Below are 17,790 nucleotides of genomic sequence, written 5' to 3'. Positions count from 1 at the left end.
AGTCATAATCCCAGCTCAAAACACAACTGAGCTGATTTGGCATTGCACGTGTCAATATTGTATCTTCTTTACGAGTCAGTGGATGGTAAAGATAGCCTCAGTATGTGCAGGAATCAAACAAGAGGGGAATGAGTATATGGCGTAGGGAGACGTGCTACCACAGGGCAAAGAGTTAGAACACAATGTATGACAGTGAGGAAATGTGTGGGAGGTGTGTGTGTGACCTCAGCCTATTTCTGACAGCTGTCAGGCAACAGTGTCTGTTCAAACAACACACAGTTCATGCTAATCACACGTGGGGAACACTGAATTCGTCTACCACTAACAGAAGGTTACTGAGTACAAGATGCATTCAATTTCTCTGGTTCATGGTACAAAGAAAAAAAAAACATTTGAAAATCTGGATGATTTGTGTGGTGACACATATCATGAAATGTTAAAGGAGACGTATCATGCTTTTTCAGATTTTTCCTTTCCTCCAGTGTGTTGTGAACCGGAGCTGCTCTCTCCCACAGAAAACACTGCTCCTGAAACGCCTCGTCAGTAGTCCCGCCTTCCAAAGTCCAAGACTTTTTGACATCACATTATGTCATCATGTCACTCATTTACATAATTTATGCCTGTATTCTCAGTAGACGTGAAGCCAACTGGAGGCTGAAAACACAACAGACTGTAGTGACAGATGTTGGCTCAGGCGTGTGTGAGCTGACCAATCAGAGCAGACTGGGTAATCGGGAGGGAGGGCTTAAAGAGAGTGATGGAATGTAACTAAGTACATTTACTCAACCACCGTACTTAAGTACAACTCTGAGGTACTGTCATGAATCAACTGGTGAGCTGACAGCTGTCTATTAACACATTAGCGTTCATTTGGCTGGCCACCTGGTGAACATAAATTCAGTATTTACTTTCTTTTTGGTCTTCACCAATTCCGGATATTAAGATTATTTGTGTGATGATACATTTCTACCCTTGATATAATGAAAAGTTAATTTGTCCACCAGGATGCTCTAAAAATTCCATCTTTCAGAAGAGGCCCTGGGATCTATTTCAAACCCATTTTTGGCAGGTGTAGTGGTCCATCTGTGGTGTGAACCAGTTTGGATAGTATCTATAAATATGAGCTCATTCTCCTCTTGATGTAATGGCTTATTAAGCACCATTATAAAGACTCTGGTGAGCACACCGTGGGCTTAAAAGCAGCCAAATCACATTGGATGAAGAGGTTGATAAAAAGGTTGATGGTAGAAATTCCACCATTCATCTGACTCAAGTGCAGCCTTTTAAATCAGGTTGATCAGTAGTTAAGCTGCGTGTAGTATCAAGATCAGTCATGTTTGAGAAAAAAAATGACAACCCTTCCCCCACTCACTCACACACACACACACACACACAAACGCACCTCTGCAGACACACATCAATAAAGACCACAGCTGTTATTTACACATGATTTAAAAACGCCTCTCGTAAAATCCAGTTATCAACATAGAAAATCCAGTTGTTTTACAGTCCATACTGCACATTTATCAACTTTGACACACCTGCCAATGCCTCCATTTATTTTCTAATAGAAAAATTAGAGTATAAAGTAGAGAACAAGAGAACGTCTCCATCTAAATTGGAACTGAGATTAATTAAATTGTGGAATGAAGGCACTCCATGCATTCAGTTTCTCATCGAGTCATTTAAATTTGATCTTATTGATACAAAGATCCCTGGGGTTTCTTAGATGTTCAACCCAATCAAGTGGAAAAAAGCGGTAATTGGCAAATTTAGCCTCAATTATTCATAACTAAAACATATTTGGAGTACAGCTGTAGGATTTTGCTACAGAATTTTGATTCCTTGACATGAACTGTGTGAGTTTTCTTGGACTGACCCTGTTCGTAGAGCTGAGGGGGAAGTGCAGTGAGTCTCTGGGTCAATCACTACGAGTAAATTGTCTGTAATTATATTGCACTCCCCTCGTCTACTAGCCATTCAGAGCGTCGTACTACATCCGGCAACCTGCTCAGCCTCTTGAGACGCAGCTGCTCCTGAAATTACTCAGTAGGACATCATTACTTGATATATTTGAACCTTGACTGATCTGACCGATATAGATTCATACATATAATGCAGAAAAGTTCTTACCTCTTCTCTGCACTTCAAGCATGAATTAACAACCAGTTTCATGCATGGAGTCTTAATGTAGAATGAAAATAACAAGCTCATAGAAGTCTCAGTTTCTTGTCTGGCATTTCTGAACATGTGTACACACCATGTGAGACCTCTTCAACCATCACCAGACCAGAACATGTTTGTTCTTGTGTTGTGAATGACGTGATGTGGCCCTGTTCTTTGATTACTGTATCATTATTCGTCCACTGTGCAATGACGCACTGAGCCGTGGAGTTTGAAAGCTCAAGAGGCACATTTCATCGCACGCTGACCATGAAAGAGGATATCTGGAGATTGATTTTTCCAAACAATTTCGAAGAATACCCTCAACTCCCACAGTTTGAAGCCGTGACCCTGCGTTTTTGGTTTGGCAGGATGACTAAGCACACCTTCGTCTCCTCTCACCGACGCTGGAACGTTTTGTTGGCCAGGTGAGCACACCCCTGAAGGTGGAAAGAGGAAGTTTGCTTGTTTTCTTCCTTTTCTTAGGCTCTTTGATGGAGTCTCCAAAAGCAAATCAATGGAGGCATCAGGGCATCTCAGTCACAAGACAGAATTCAAGAAATAAAAGGAGGTAAGCTGCCGAAAGCAGCAGAAAAATCCCTAGTAGAAGGTTTATATCTAGTGAAGAGGGAAAAACATTCTCTTTGTGTTGTGTGTTTGCTATACAACTTGATTTTTACAATATGAACCAGACACTGGGACTCAAGTCAACTGGTCTGAGTCTCAAACAAGTCTCAAGCCATTTTTTGGGCTTGTCAAGTCAAGTCAGTCTAACTGTATCTGTAGTATAAAGAGAAAAGACAAGGTATTAGATTAATAACGGTTGAATTATGATATTATTGGCCTATTATATTACTTAGAAAGCTGGGTTTGTGAGCTCACATGATCATCTGATCTCACAAATCTATCATGCCAGACTTCAAGCTTTACACTTGTGACCGAACCAACACAAATAGTAGAATAAACGTTGAATGTACATTTCTGCAAACCACAGATAGGTTGAAACATTATGTTTCTTTATGTTGCAACGTTTCAAATGCTGTGTTTTTGCTCTGGTTAGGTTTAGGAACCAAAAAACAAGTGGTTAGGGATAGGAAAAGATCATGTTTTAGCTTAAAATTCCCTTTTTGGTCACCACATACAGTACACTGCTCAAGATGTCTCAAAGTTTTGCCAAAAACATTGAGTTTTGACACCAAAAACACAGCTGGTCCCAGCTTCTAGTCAAAAATATCAGTTTTTTGTCGCCACAAACACAGCTGGGAATTGTCTCGAGATCACCTTAAAAAATATTCGGTGGTTTCAGGATTACAAATGTTGAAACGAGGTCTTGAATTATCACTGGCATTGCAGCCTTCTTGCCTGGACCTGAGATGACAACATAAACTGAATATAGATCAGTCATTGAGTCATTATGTCTCAGGTCAAAGTCATAAGTCTTTAACTTCCTAATCCAAGTTGAGTCTCATGTCATATATTTTTTTGCCAAAAGCTACTACACTTGTACCATGTGACATTGTTCACAGATTAAGAACCTCTCACTCTGCGATAACAGTGTGTAGTTTAGCTGTCATATTGTACTTGACAAGCTGAAACGAGTTCATTACAGTGCAGGTCTTAGTCTCTTTGTGGGCGTTTCTATAAAGAAAGATGAGAGTTCATGCTGCCACTCAGAGAGGACAGCACAGTCCAACCTGCTCATGCTGCAGATGACAGCTTTATTTTGTTCCTGCACATTACCTGCCACCTGAGGCAGACATGTTTCTATATATACACCACATATAAACAGCAACTTTAATAACCTAGGTCCAGTCTAAACACGAACATGCACATTTGTTTGAGTCTGAGGTGATATCTCTCAAATTGCTGCTGTGCGGAGAAGAAATATAATCCTTTATCAGTCCCACAACGAGGACATTTGCAGAGCATCAATTAAAACAGTAGTAATGAATAAGTAAAAAATAATAATCAGTATCGCTGACTGAAAGCCTATTAGGACTGTGAAAGCCACAAAACAATCATAATCTGATAGCTCCATCCTTAATAATAGACTGATGAGCTAATAACCTTACGTGCAGTACTTGCATAGTTTTGTTTTTTAGTGCTGAATTAGAGTCAGTATGAGCGATGATGTGTTCGCTTACTTCTGTACATACTGAAATGCATTTGAGCAGTTGCTTCTCTCATCAAATCTTTGTGTTGATTATTGTAAAGGGTGGATTTGAATAAGCAAACTGATTTGTGATTTCCTTCTTGATTCTACTGCAGGTGATACTGGGGAGGAGAAACAGCGTGTTGTGTGAAGTTATAGTGGCCGTGCTGAACGCCTGCGTGATTACCACTGGGTTATCATCAGCTGACAGCCACATAGCTGTGAATAAGCCAGTGATTGTGAAGCATGAATGTCCCAGCTGATCAGAAAACCCGTATATGTGTTGTTCTAGAAGGCAGCTATGAATTTGGAGGACTTGTTGTGCTGTCCTCCCTGTGAAGGGAGCTTCGGTTCAAGGACCTTCGGTACTTGAAGGTCTTAGTACCGAAAACCTTGTTGTCGTTAAACTTAATTGCAAAATCGAAGTGGACAGTGTGCAGGAGTCCTTTTCCTGATTTAGTCAACTTTTCATCAAAATGTTTTCTCTCTGTAAAACTAATTCAATTAGGCTTATACGCCTACAGCTCCAGTTTCAGACTTATTTTCAAACATATTTTTAAGATCTATTTTCTGCTCGTCATCTTCCCGTCTTAGTCATCGAAAAAGTGTCGCTAACGACCATTTCTCGCCATAGTTTCCATTACCAAAATTAACACACAGTCTCCCTAAAGTCAGGGTGTGAAACACAGCTTTTTCAAATTGTTTTTGCGTTACTCTTTTAAAAACATATTTGCATATTTTGCAGCAGAAAGCTGTGTGTTGACAGAATCCAAAAAACAAAAACGGTTCCTCTGCAGAAGCTGCTTAAAAGTACTTAACATTCAGCAGGGACGACAGAACAAAAGCACAAGTTAGGAAATAATTAGCGCTTCAGAGTTTAATGAACTGAGACTGTAATTAAAGTATAATCCCCTTCAGTGTGTTTCTGCTCCTCACTGCCAGAAGGATAATACACAATTTAAATACATTGTTCAGCATTCATAATTCTCGTAAAACCCTTTGGCCGGCATGACACCGTGAGAACATCTTTGAATGCTGCATCCTGAAGAGCTACATCTGCTGATGACAGACCGCAATTATATCACCGCCTCAAATAAAACAATGTAGGAAACACAGTTGGCACGGTTATATCATATCCACATATCTGCCGCACATGTCAGGAGTTCACACAACACCAAAAATAGCATACGGTCTTAGCCTAGTACACGGTTTCTGTCTGCTGCAGAATAATGATTTCTATGTTCATCTCTGTGTTATTACTTGTTGCTGTTGCTATGGACGAACAGGCTCCTTTCCTCCCCGCTTCCTCTCCAGAGACTGTATGTTCAGTTTGACCTGCTCGGCTCCGCTCTTGAGTCCCTTAGCAGGCTAATCTTAGCACTTAAATTGCTGTTAAAGCACAGGATACCATTAGCGGGCTTATACGCGGACTGAGATTTCAGATCTGCGTCTGCTGTTCATCCCAATACTGTTTCTCAATAATTCATCATTCAACATGTATCATGAGGAAATGTTGCCTTCCAGAATTACAGGGCTCGGTCACAGATAATGATAATAATCTGCATTTTTTTTTTTTAGCTCAGTTGAACAGCTGGAAAAACTATTGCAAACCTTTTCTCGACACAATCAAGTCCCTCGGCTCAGGACACTCTAAATGCAAAACACCCAAACTGTGCGCCGATGGATTTTCACAGCAGACATTTTGACTTATCGGAGCAGGAAAAGAGCAGAAGGAACTATAAAAATGTTCCATTTAAATGTCCCAGGAAGCCTCTCCAGTGAGTCAGCATGCGCCATAACAAATTCTGGGACCAGCCATTATTAATGTTATAAATTTCATTTCTTCACATATCCCAGCAGAACATTGTAACTAGAAACTTTAACAGGCAAGTCAAACTTGATTTAGTTCTGATCAGATCTTTAATAATAGATTTCAACTGACAGTTTTCATGGAGACATTTTGACTTGTCACAGCAGGGAAAAAAAGTCCAGGTGGAACTAATGACACTGAGGAAGCACACCAGCGTGCATACACACCTAATGGGATTATCACTGTTATTAATTACAGCTGCATTTTCTTCTGCTTTGACATGTAAGATGTCTGTTAGTGTGCTTGCTTCAGCGAAGGACATTACCACATGTTACACTTTAACACGTGTGTCTCTATTTAACTTTGTTTTTTTATTTATATGGTCCGGTGTATTTGTACGGGGACGCGAAACAATGCGACTAAAAGAGTTAGGAGCAAGTTTATAAGACAAGAACAAAGCTTTTCCATTTTTATTCTTCATTTCCACATTATACTTAAAAATATCGGCACAAGCCTCCTCCTTTACAGACTCACAGCCGTCTGCAGATATTGCTTTTTTCATGGAAAAGTTTTTACTCCCATATAAAATGGCACAAATTCAAACTTCGGTGTCAAAGAACTGTAGGCCTACGCACAAGTTTTGTGCAGATTCATTTTTCTCCTCAAGCCGTTCATCTGATGCAACAGATCACTCTATTTTGAGTGATGCCTTTGTAGTTTAAGCTACATTCACTCTTTTTCTCTTTCATCTGATGTCAGAATTTTCTGTGAAATATTTCACATAGATCACGCACAGAGACACAGTCAACGAAAAGACAAAAAAAATAAAAAAGTGGAAAAGAAATGTGAGCGGTGATATTGAGGGGATGACAGTGTTTCCAGACACCATTATACTGTAACGTTTAGCGACTGCTCGGAGCAGTCGGAGTATAATTATGGTTTCTGACACCAGAGATACATTCACTCAACTTTGTTTTTGTGTGTAAGCTTACCAATTACCTATGATTGTCGCTGGTTTTCAGGTTACCTCTAAAATTGAGTGCCTTTCCTCTCTATAATTTTTTTCTTTTCTCTTCACAGTCTCCTGCTCTCAGCCTGAATGACTGTCTAACATTAATCGTGTATAACTGTTTCACAGTTATATAAGATTCTGCTTATATGTTCTCTATAAGCTCAACTACACTGATCTGATCTTCCAGCAAATCCACTTTTCTTCTCGTCTTGAATAAACACACAGTGGTAACTATAGCCTTTTTCATGCTTTTTTACTTTCTCAAATAATAATGTTAATTTGTGAAATCTCAGATCCTAATCCGTCATTCTTTGCCAGAGCTTCCTTTAGCTTGTTTTCATGCACTGTTCCCCAGGACAAAAATTGATTTCTTCAGAAGAAACTGCTCTGCACAAGAAAGTGTGGATTCCAACTGTGCAGCGAGCTTTTAAGGCTCTCATCCTCCTAACGATGAGCAGCTGATGGCCTTTGGCTTCACGGGGAGCAGCAGGACTCATCTGATGTCTGGGGGAGTTGTGAAAATGAGAAACGCGTACTGTACATCCTCTTGAAAATGGTGTGAAAGGTGACTGGTGCACAGGTCAGTGACCAGAAAGGCAATGAGGGCCTATTTATAAAAGAGATACCTTAGAAGTTTCTTTGAAGATCCAGCTGTTCAAAGACACAGGGAGAAAAAAACACAGCACAAAGTGCACTTGACATTCTCGGTCTGCGTCAGTCGTGAGCAGCACACTGAGCTCCACACTGTCTGAATGGAGGTGTTTTCAGAATGAGATTGATTAATATTGAATTATGAGACTTTATTTTGATCTAATTATGCAAATATAACTCCTCATTTGCATGATCTACGGAGCGCCATCCCAATTTGTGACTGGATTAGAGCAGTGGTTTCCAGGATTCAGAGCCCTGCTGACCTTCATTGTCGTCATCTAATCACAGAGCATTTTACACCCATGGATGGAGGTTAGTTATAATTATGGAGCTGTTGGATAGAAAAAAAAAAGCTGTATACCAATTCCCGAGGATCAGCGCTGAAGTCCACGGGGTTAAGGGAACTTCATTAATTCATGCTCTGGAGATTTATGTGTTAGCGTGAAGCAATGACTGCAAGCAGCAAGTGTCAGGTAGTGCAACCTCATGTCAATCTACTTAATTCTTGTGAATTTCTCATTCAAATATTAACTTTAAATCTCAGGTTAGAGCCAACAAAGACCAGAAGTTAAAAAGGATTAGTATTAAAAGTATTAAAGGGGTAATGTGTAGTTTTGGAGAAGAAATTCAAAGGTAGGTAGGTAGGTAATGAGTTTGGGAGTAGCTTGTGATCATTGAAGTGCATTGATCAGTGTGACAGTGTTAGACTCTTATCTGGATTTGTAAAGATAAACAGATAATTGGTTCCCCTGGTTGCCCTGACAGTTCTCATTTACATTTTTTAAAAAAGATAGGGGTATGCCTACTGTACAACAACAGTTTGACTTTATCTTGGTGGCTTGCTGCAGGTTCAAATAGTATTTACCAAAAATATATTCCAGAGTTATAGAAAACAATGCCACCCTTTAGTGACTAAATAATAAACAACAAAAGATAGAAATTACAAAGATAGATAGATGTTACAAAGTTCAGTTTCTCAAATTTGTTCCCTGTAAACCATCTTTCCAAGCAAATAAATTAGGGGTCTCTGGCATTGTCATCCAGTTAGTTCAGTTTAGATTGTCCCCAAAGAGTAAACCCTCTTCTCAAAGAAATCAGTAGAGGATCTCTGAAACATCTGTGTTGCCGTTACTGCCATTACTGCTGTTACTGCCATTACTGCCATACAGCTGATACTGCCATTACTGCCGTCAATGCCATTACTGCCATTACTGCCAGTACTGCCATAAGAGCCACTACTGGCATACTGCCATTACTGCTGTCCCTGCCGATACTGCCATGAGTGCCGCTACTGCTGTTACTGCCGATACTGCCATGAGTGCCGCTACTGCTGTTACTGCCGATACTGCCATGAGTACCGCTACTGCTGTTACTGCCGATACTGCCATACTGCCGTTACTGCCATCCCTGCTGATACTGCCATGAGTGCCGCTACTGCTGTTACTGCCATACTGCCATACTGCCTTTGAATTCAGATTGAAATTGAAAGCTCATTTCAGTTACAATTATCAGTTGTAACTCAAAGTTGTGACACCTCTAATTAAGCAAGTATTTGCAAACATGCTCACCAGATCAACTTAAAAAGGTAATCACAATATCAGTGTCGTTTTCACAACCTGTTTCCGCTGCTCCCAAGTGGCCAAAAAGAGACTCAGATTAAAGATCTCAGCTGTTTGGTAATTTGAACACAGAATTATTCCATGATAATTGACAAACATCTGCTCAGGACGCTCCAGGACAGCGACCGAACCTGCTGGACCTTGTGGTGACAATACTTAGTGAACTGCTGTTTCCAAGGCCAACAAGTAACTTTATTCTCTGTGTCACAAAACCACAAGTGCGTCAGGAAAAGACCTCAGCTGAAAATCCTCTTTAGACTTTGAATATAACTAAAAAAAGAACATGACTGAGTAGATGAGGCAGCAGAGGCAAACACGAGGAATTAGCTTTGCAAAATTATCCACTTCTATATAAAGAATTCTCGTCGCTAAAGATAACACATAAAGTTTAATTCAGTTTCTATGGATACCATGTTGTTGCTATGTGACAGAGTTGAAGGATGAGTTGGAGAGTGTATGTGGTATGTAAAAGCATGTGATGCATGTACAGTTTATATGAACTGCTTTTATTACAAAAGGAAAAAATGATATTACCAATTACATGATTTTGAAGTTAGTCTTTTGGATATTCCTTTAAGACGTGAAGTGATTTTAATAATATGTTAAATCCAAATCTGTCTGCCGTTTTCTGCAAATACTCACCTCAAATCTGATTTCTAATTAAAGTGAGGTCAGTGCTGAGGATTAAACGCTCCCTTTAGGCTGAACACTGAATGCGACTTGTTGCCGTCAAAGGGCTTTGATTAACTGAATATCCAATTAGTCAGGGTTCATTAATGCAGTATAGCTGGTTCCTGCTCTCCTCTTGATTTCAGCATTATTTGGAGCCTCTTTGTTTTGGTGATTAGGCACAGTAGTGATTTAAAAAAAAAACTGAATCACACTGGGAATGAAACACATAAATATGCCGAAGTCCTTTTTTCTCGCCCCTTCTCTTTTTGTCCTTCTGTTCCAGCTCTCTGTAGTCCGTGAGTCTACTTGAAGTGCGAGAAGTCAACGTCTGCTGTCAGTGTTAAGGAGATGTCAGCTTATAACTCAGCAGGTCTGTTGATCAGTGTGGCTTTGATTATAGCTGTGCAAAATAACAGCTCCGCTCACTGTGCAATCTGTGCAGGCCTTCTTCTGTCTGCTCTGCTGTGTGCCATTTAACAGGGTCCTTTGTTTCTTTGATGGGTTTCTATGATAATAGTTATCATCAGCAATGTATTACTGGTATAACACTGTTCCTTCTTCATGTTGGCTGGTTGGTAATTACACCCAAACATTTATTGTTGAACAAGGTGTTTAAATTTAACCTTTCTCATCTGTGTTCTGACAAAAATCCTTCAACCAGTTGTATTATATTATTTTTATTACCATCTCTGTAACTGTTAAGCTTTTCAAAATAACTCAGCATAATAACAAAAATCTCCACAATTTCCTAGTTAAAAACAAGGCTGTTCTGCAGAGAACTCCCTGAGATAAAAGCTCTTAACTCAACAGTGACCAGATGTCATTACTTAGTCATTAAATTATTCTCAGTGTGAACCCTAAACTACATGAAGTGCAGTCATTTTGCTTCAGTGTTTGTTATCCGGCCAACCGGGGTCTCTCATGGGAAGTTAGCACAAGCCATTTGATTTCTCTCCAAACTGCGATTCAGACTGTCATTAAAAATGTGCTATTTATTCATGTACAAGGTTATTCACACCATTTGGACTCAGATCCATGCTATCAGACACAGTCTCTGCTGGATGTTAATGAGGTCTTGGACTCAATGTATAAGTGAGACGAAGGAACAGGAGGCCCTTGGAGTCTGTTCTCAACTCGGCAGATGGATATTTTTATGGTCAATGAGACTCTTTCATTCGTGCTAAATGCTAATGTCGGCATGCTAACGTGCTGGCATTTAAGGGGTACTGTTTATCCTGTTAACGTATTAGCATGCTGACATTTTATAACTTACTACTAATCATAACTAAACACAAAGAACGGCTGGTTTTTACCTGATGATGGGTGATGGTAATCATCCAAGAGGGACTGTTGCTGTAGCAAACTTGTAAGGACCCAGATGCAGATTCGAAGGCAGGCAAACTGAAAACAGAAGCGAGCTTTAGTGAAGCTGAGAGTCCAAAAATACAAAAATACAAAATACAAAAAATTCAAAAGGAAAGTCACAACTCAGGCAACAAAACAGAAATCAACGGGGTGTAAAAGTAAACAAACCTGGGAAACATGAGGAACGCAGGAAGCAACACAGGTAGACATGAGTGGAACAAATGACTGGGGGACAGATGTGAAAAGCAGACGAACCAACGAAGAGTGAGGAGAAAACACAGACTTAAATACACAAGAGGTGGGGAGTATAAAGGGTGAGAAAACAGACAAAGGGAGGAAGTAGAAAGTGAAACATGACACGTGAAGATATGAACTACGACATAAAACAAGGAAATAACCAGACTGGGATGATAATTCAGGCTGGGAATCTAACCTCAGTGCAGAATTATTTCATGTGTTTGTGTTTCTGACATACTTTTAGACTAAAGACCAATTAATTTGGGAAGTCTCGTGAAATTGGGGACAAAAATTGTGACGCCATGTGTGAAACAGCTTATTTGGTTAAAGTTAGGGTAAGGGCGAGAGAGAGAGAGAAAGAGAGAGAGATTGTTTGCCTGCATATAGCACGAAAGTAGTTGGTAAATGGTTAAATTTCTGAGATGAAACCAACGATACCACTTTAATTCTCCTCTGAGACGTCCCTGCAGCTGAGTGCTTATGAAATATGAGAAGCCACGATGACAGAGTTTGGTATAATTTGACTTACAGGCAGAGCTTCATGCTGGATACCCAAAAACACTCTCTGTATGGCAGCAATTAGATGGTAACAGGAGAAGCATAGAAAAAAACACTCTATTGTGAGCAAACGGCTTCACACCATTAATATGATACTGCTTCTGTGATGTCTAGAAACAAACTGTTGAGTCGTAAACAAACAACACATAATACAGTGGCTACCCAGATAGCTGTTTAATATTGAATAGATCATCACATGTAAATTATTTAGTTTTCTGTGTCATTTAAAACCAAAACATTTAAGTTTTCTCATTTAACTTTTGATGCTTTGATAGGAAAGATGGCTGTATAGGTGATAGGCCCACACAAGTCAGCATGCTTGAATGCATACAATGGCAATGCTACCATGCTGATGTGTAGCAGGTCATATTTTCTGCAGTCACCATTGTAGTTTAGCATGTTAGCATGACTTTTAAGTCTCAACTTTAAAGGCCCAGTGTGTAGAGTTTAGGACGATCTATTGGCAGATTTATTGGTAATCACCTGAAAACTAACAATTGTGTTTTGTTACCTTAGAATGAGCTCTTAACATTTACAGAGGGAGCAGGTCCTTTTCCCCAGAGTCCGCCATGTTGCACCACCATGTTTCTACAGAAGCCCAAAAAGGACAAACCAAACCTTCACATTTCTCATGTTTGTAGCAGCAAGTCCTCAGTTGGTTGCAATCTGCAAACAAACCACTACATGCCACTAAATCCATCTTAAATTCATCTAGGTGTCTTTATCATGAGAGACAACTATAACGAAACAAAGCTGATGGGAATGTAGTTGTCAAGACATTTCTTACAATAGCACAAATGTCAATTTTATCATATGAACATGATTTTGTGCCAATTCATCGAGTAGATATTGAGATATTTCACAGGGTAAATGTCAACTTAAACCTGCTAGTGGTGCTTAATGAAAAGTCGGAGGGTTACCAAAGTCTGTAGGCTTCATCCTCTGGAGTTCATGAATGTGCAGATTTTTATAAAATGTAATTTATGTCCATCCTATAATTTTTTAGATATTTCAGTATGGAAAACCTTGCCATCTGTAGAGGCACGCAGCCTGGTTTAAAAGAGCAAGAACTTCTGATTAGATTCACTCTTTTGCTAAGAGAAATCCATTATTGAACAACCATAGATAATAATTTCCCCATCAACAATGCAATCCAACAATAGTATACCATATGTTTTGTGTGAAGGGTGAGGCCATCATAATACATACGGCACATTGTTCAGCTCGACTACCTTGCCTGCACCCACGCACATACACCCACCTTTGATTAAAGGCAACAAGTTCACACCCACTGGCAGTTGCTGTAAGTAATTCTGGGAAACACAGGAAATTACAGTACAAAATGAAGTAGATATGTGAGACATGTTTAGGGGAACTCTGCACAGAGAAGGAAAAAGAAAAACTAAATAACTCCTGTGGAATAATTCAGGAGAAGTAGATTTATGATATCTGTGAGGTTTAATGTGAGCGTGTTATTATTACTATAATAAAACATCACTCTGCAGTACTATAGCTGCAAAAAAAAACTGCTGATGCAGCAGCTTTACAGATTCCAATATTCACCTATACTGTACGAATCAATGAGATCATTTGTTTTCTTTAAAATGAAGATTTTCTATGAATATCTCCCAATTACTCCCCTGTCAGGAGTAGACTGCAGTGAGATGGAAGCATTATGTAAACTCTGACACCAGCGCCGTTGGAGGGAACTAAAGAAATGAAGTATGGAGCGGTGTGTTGCTCGTGTTGTTGCTGGTGGGCGGCAGCTGTATTTACCACCGGAGCCTGTTGTTTCCTCTGACTTAATGAGCATCAGGGCCACTTCAGAGCTGATGTCATTGTTCACCTTGGAGCAGGAGTGGCTTTTCACCGACTGATTATAATAGATAATGAGGAACCACTACAACAGTTGGACAGTTTGTATGGCTCACTGCACTTTAGCTGCTTTTGTTTTGAAATGAAGTGCGCTCTGCATGAGGACATTTTTTATCATTTGACAATTGAATACTTGGCTGCTATTGTGACATGTTGTGAGCTGATTTGTGTAGCTGATTGTCAAGTCGAGTCAATTATTATTAGACAGTTTTATCACAGTATCGTCTGTGAAGGAATTTTACTCTCGTTATGCTAAAGGTAAGGGTCTCAATCCCTTCCCACCTGCACTGCATCTTCTTTTTCTGTATCTTCCGGCCCTGTTCCAAGTGTTTTTCCACTCATTACCCTCACCTGTGTTTCTCTGCCTCGCTCCACCTGCACCTCATCCCCTCGTTAGTTTAGTTTGTGCTTAAGTACAGTCTTTAGTTCAGTCTTTGTCGAGTCATCTGTTTTGTTTCCCTGATCCTGATGTTCCACTGTGCTTGCCTGTTCCTTGTGTTGCCTTTTTCCTGAATAAAAATTCATCCGTTGCACTGCCTGCCTGCCATCTCCTGCATTTGGGTCCATCTACTCTGTTCCAGCATGACGTTACAAATGGATTATAATTGGTCAGAACGTACTTATAGGGATAAAAGGGATGCTCAAAACTTTGGCCCCAATGTGTATTATTCAATATGAACACAATGTTTCTGCTTTTTTCTCTACTGTGCACTGTAACTCCATTTCTGATTTGGACCTCAGAGATGCATTACTTTGTTGTGCTGGCTGTAAAATGTGTTCAATTAAAGTGGTTTGCTCCCCCTGACATTGAAATTTGGGTGAATAAAATCGAATGCACTGTGTTTTCTTGTGCCCGACTTACTTGCTGCCTCACAATAGCTCAAACAGATTAGCCTCAAAGGGCTTTACAATCTGTACAGCATACATGACCCTCTGTCAACACCTCTATTCCAGTCCATAAGACACTCTGGCTGGTGCTTTAAAGTTAAATTCATGATTCTAATTATGAAATTCATTGTTATTTTATACAGTAACTCTCGCTTAACATTAGCCCCCACAAATGCATATTTTACTTTCAAAGCACAAATGACTGCACACCACCAGCTGCAGATAAAGGGGCTCCACAATGTTTCACAAAGCTGTTTTTGCTCTTTTGTCTGTGCCTTTATATAATTTCCATGCTTCTTTCCTAATCCAAAAGAAACTGCGCCTCTGCTAAAGGCAGTAAAATTCAGGCTTTCTTTGTTTTATATTTCCTCACGTGTTGCACTCAATGGCTCTGCCTTTAACAGACCAGTTTTAAAGAAAACCCAGAATTTCATTCCAATGTGAAATACACTGCAGGTGCTGAAATGTCTTTAGAAAAGCTAAATAAAGCGAACAGCTGTTTTAACAAAGAAGCTTTTGTAAGCTGCTGATATGTGCTTCAGCAGATTCAATTTGCAATTCAGAAGTGATTGAATTTGCCAGTTCAGTGGTAAAAATACACAGTGTTGAAGTATTGCCATTACTCCACAGAGGGAGCACTCCTGCTCAGTATTGCACCTCAGTGATTGTCTCTTGATTCCAGTGGAGTGCGGTCCAACAGCTCCTCTTGCTGACTTACATTCACGAGTGGTTGTCTCCCTCTGCAGGCGGTCAGCAGAGCTCAACACTGACTTTTTAGTTTCCTCTTGCTACACTAGTTGTCACTATAATACAGGGTATGAACATGAGCATGTGCACTTGTAGTGTTTCAGTATCTGGCTTTTCTCATATACAGGTTATTGTAAAACTGTGTCCTGCACTTTTCTCTCTGAATTGATTTAGACAGCTGTGATTCTCATGGGTCAAACTGAGATTATGTTGAAACTTTTAAGTTTTCAGCTCCAGTAAATGATGAGGAAACTGCATGCAGATGTGAACTATAACATCATTCATCCCTGAAGATTTATTTACTGTTGCATTTGTTTGTATGTGTTCATGCAAATGTCCTCTGTCTGTCCTCCACCTAATGAGCTGGGTAGACTACTTAAGAATTCAGCAGGGCATTGACACACCTGAAGCCCAGGAAACTGACTCATGTCTCAGAAAAAATGATGTGGCGTTTGCAGAAGTGTCTGCAAACAGACAGAGTCATCTTTATTCCACACAAACAGCCCATTATACTGTTGCTCTGCAGCTGACCCCTTCACTTCTTTAATATTCTTGTTTTACTGGCTTTTTCACACATTATCCTGACACCTGCGAGGTGGAATAACTGGATAGACTGGTGCAACAAGTAAAAACAGCCAGTTCATCAATTCAAGTGTGGGATTTGATTTAGTTGAAGCGATGCTGATGTTGTGGCTGGTTAAAGCTCGATGCCCTCCATGTCAGGATGAGCTCAGTCTTAAATGACACAAAAGTGATCTGAATGAAATGCCAAGCTCATCATGTAGCTCATTCTTGTTCGATTTCACACAGTAAATCTGTATGCAGTCCGAACTCATTACACCATCGAGCTGCTAAAGGGCGCATGAGTCATCGTGGCATATCTGCATGAGTGGGCTGTATGAGACGGCTCATAAAGAGAGGCCCACGTGCTGCTTTTTCTCCCGTGGTGATGTCATAACCAGAGACTTCCTGAACACAAGGTTCATTCACAGAGCCCTCCTCCTGACACGGGGACCAAGCACCAAACAAGCTGTCTCCATGGCAACTACAGCCTCCGGGCATGTGAGTCCCTTTCTTGTTGTTGTTTGCTATTTGAAGGGAGGAACAGCGTATGAAACTGTGTGTGTACTGTACTCGGACACGTGCGCCTGTGTAAACAGCACATCATTTTTACTTTAAGCTCTGGGTATTTTAATGTTGGGTAAATTATAAACAAATATTTTGGGTCTCCCATGAGCCCGTCTGCTCCTGCCTCAGGACAGGAGGGGGGTCACTCGATGACTCACTGTCTGCTGGATTTACTTATTTTCAATTTTCCTCTCATAAATGGCAGCGTAGGCAGAGATGAGACACCTATGAGCTGTCTCATCTATCTGGCAAGACGTGAAGCTCGTTTAAAGGATAGGTTCACCCAAAAATGACATTTCAGAGTCGTCCCCATGCCGATGGAAAGTTGGGAGAAGTTTTCTAGTCCACAAAACATTTCTGAAGCTTCACAGCAAAACAGCGTTGCAGCGTTCTCCTAAACAACTGAAGTAGATGGGGACTTTTATTAAAGGTGCATTATGTAAGAATTGGCGACCTGTTGAACTCTCACTCCAAACAAATAGGGGCAGCATATCACCAGAGCAGAGTGGCTAACTGCTGCTAACTGTATTCTGTTTATAACTGTAGCAACTGATAGCTTGTTAGCTTAGTTAGCCGTGCAGCTAGCCAGAGAGTTGGCTTTTACACCGCGAGCACAGGACCTTTTGATCACTGGGAGTAAGAGGCTTCCAGGCCCTGAGCAAGCTGGTTAGCATGCTAACATCAGTAGATTAATTTTTGAATGTTTTAAACTAAATTTCTTACATATTGCACCTACAAAAGATGAAAAACATAAAATGGCTCCATACGGCTCATCCGGTGTAATCCAAGTTTTTGGAAGCACATAGATCCCAAATTGATTTGAAATAACTACCTCAACATGCGGCTGAGCTCAGGCACCCTGGTCAGACGGGGTGCTTTCAGGTTGGCAGTTACAGTGGAGATTTCGGCTTTA

At 40.3% G+C, this 17,790-nt stretch overlaps 1 protein-coding gene across 1 annotated transcript in view; it reads right to left on the bottom strand.

Annotated features, from left to right (window-relative positions):
* The window catches only part of kcng1 (potassium voltage-gated channel, subfamily G, member 1), a 31,359-nt gene extending 18,544 nt beyond the window's left edge, over window positions 1-12,815 (bottom strand). The window contains exons 1-2 of the mRNA XM_073470796.1: window positions 12,751-12,815; window positions 11,393-11,480 (exon numbers count right to left, since the gene is read on the bottom strand). The gene's annotated coding sequence lies outside the window, so the exon portion shown is untranslated. The remainder of the gene's footprint in view (window positions 1-11,392; window positions 11,481-12,750) is intronic.
* Between the last annotated feature and the right edge of the window lie 4,975 nt (window positions 12,816-17,790).

Source organism: Pagrus major, chromosome 7, assembly GCF_040436345.1.
Source record: "Pagrus major chromosome 7, Pma_NU_1.0".
Taxonomy (NCBI): Eukaryota; Metazoa; Chordata; class Actinopteri; order Spariformes; family Sparidae; genus Pagrus; species Pagrus major.
This window is presented reverse-complemented; position numbering and strand designations above follow the sequence as displayed.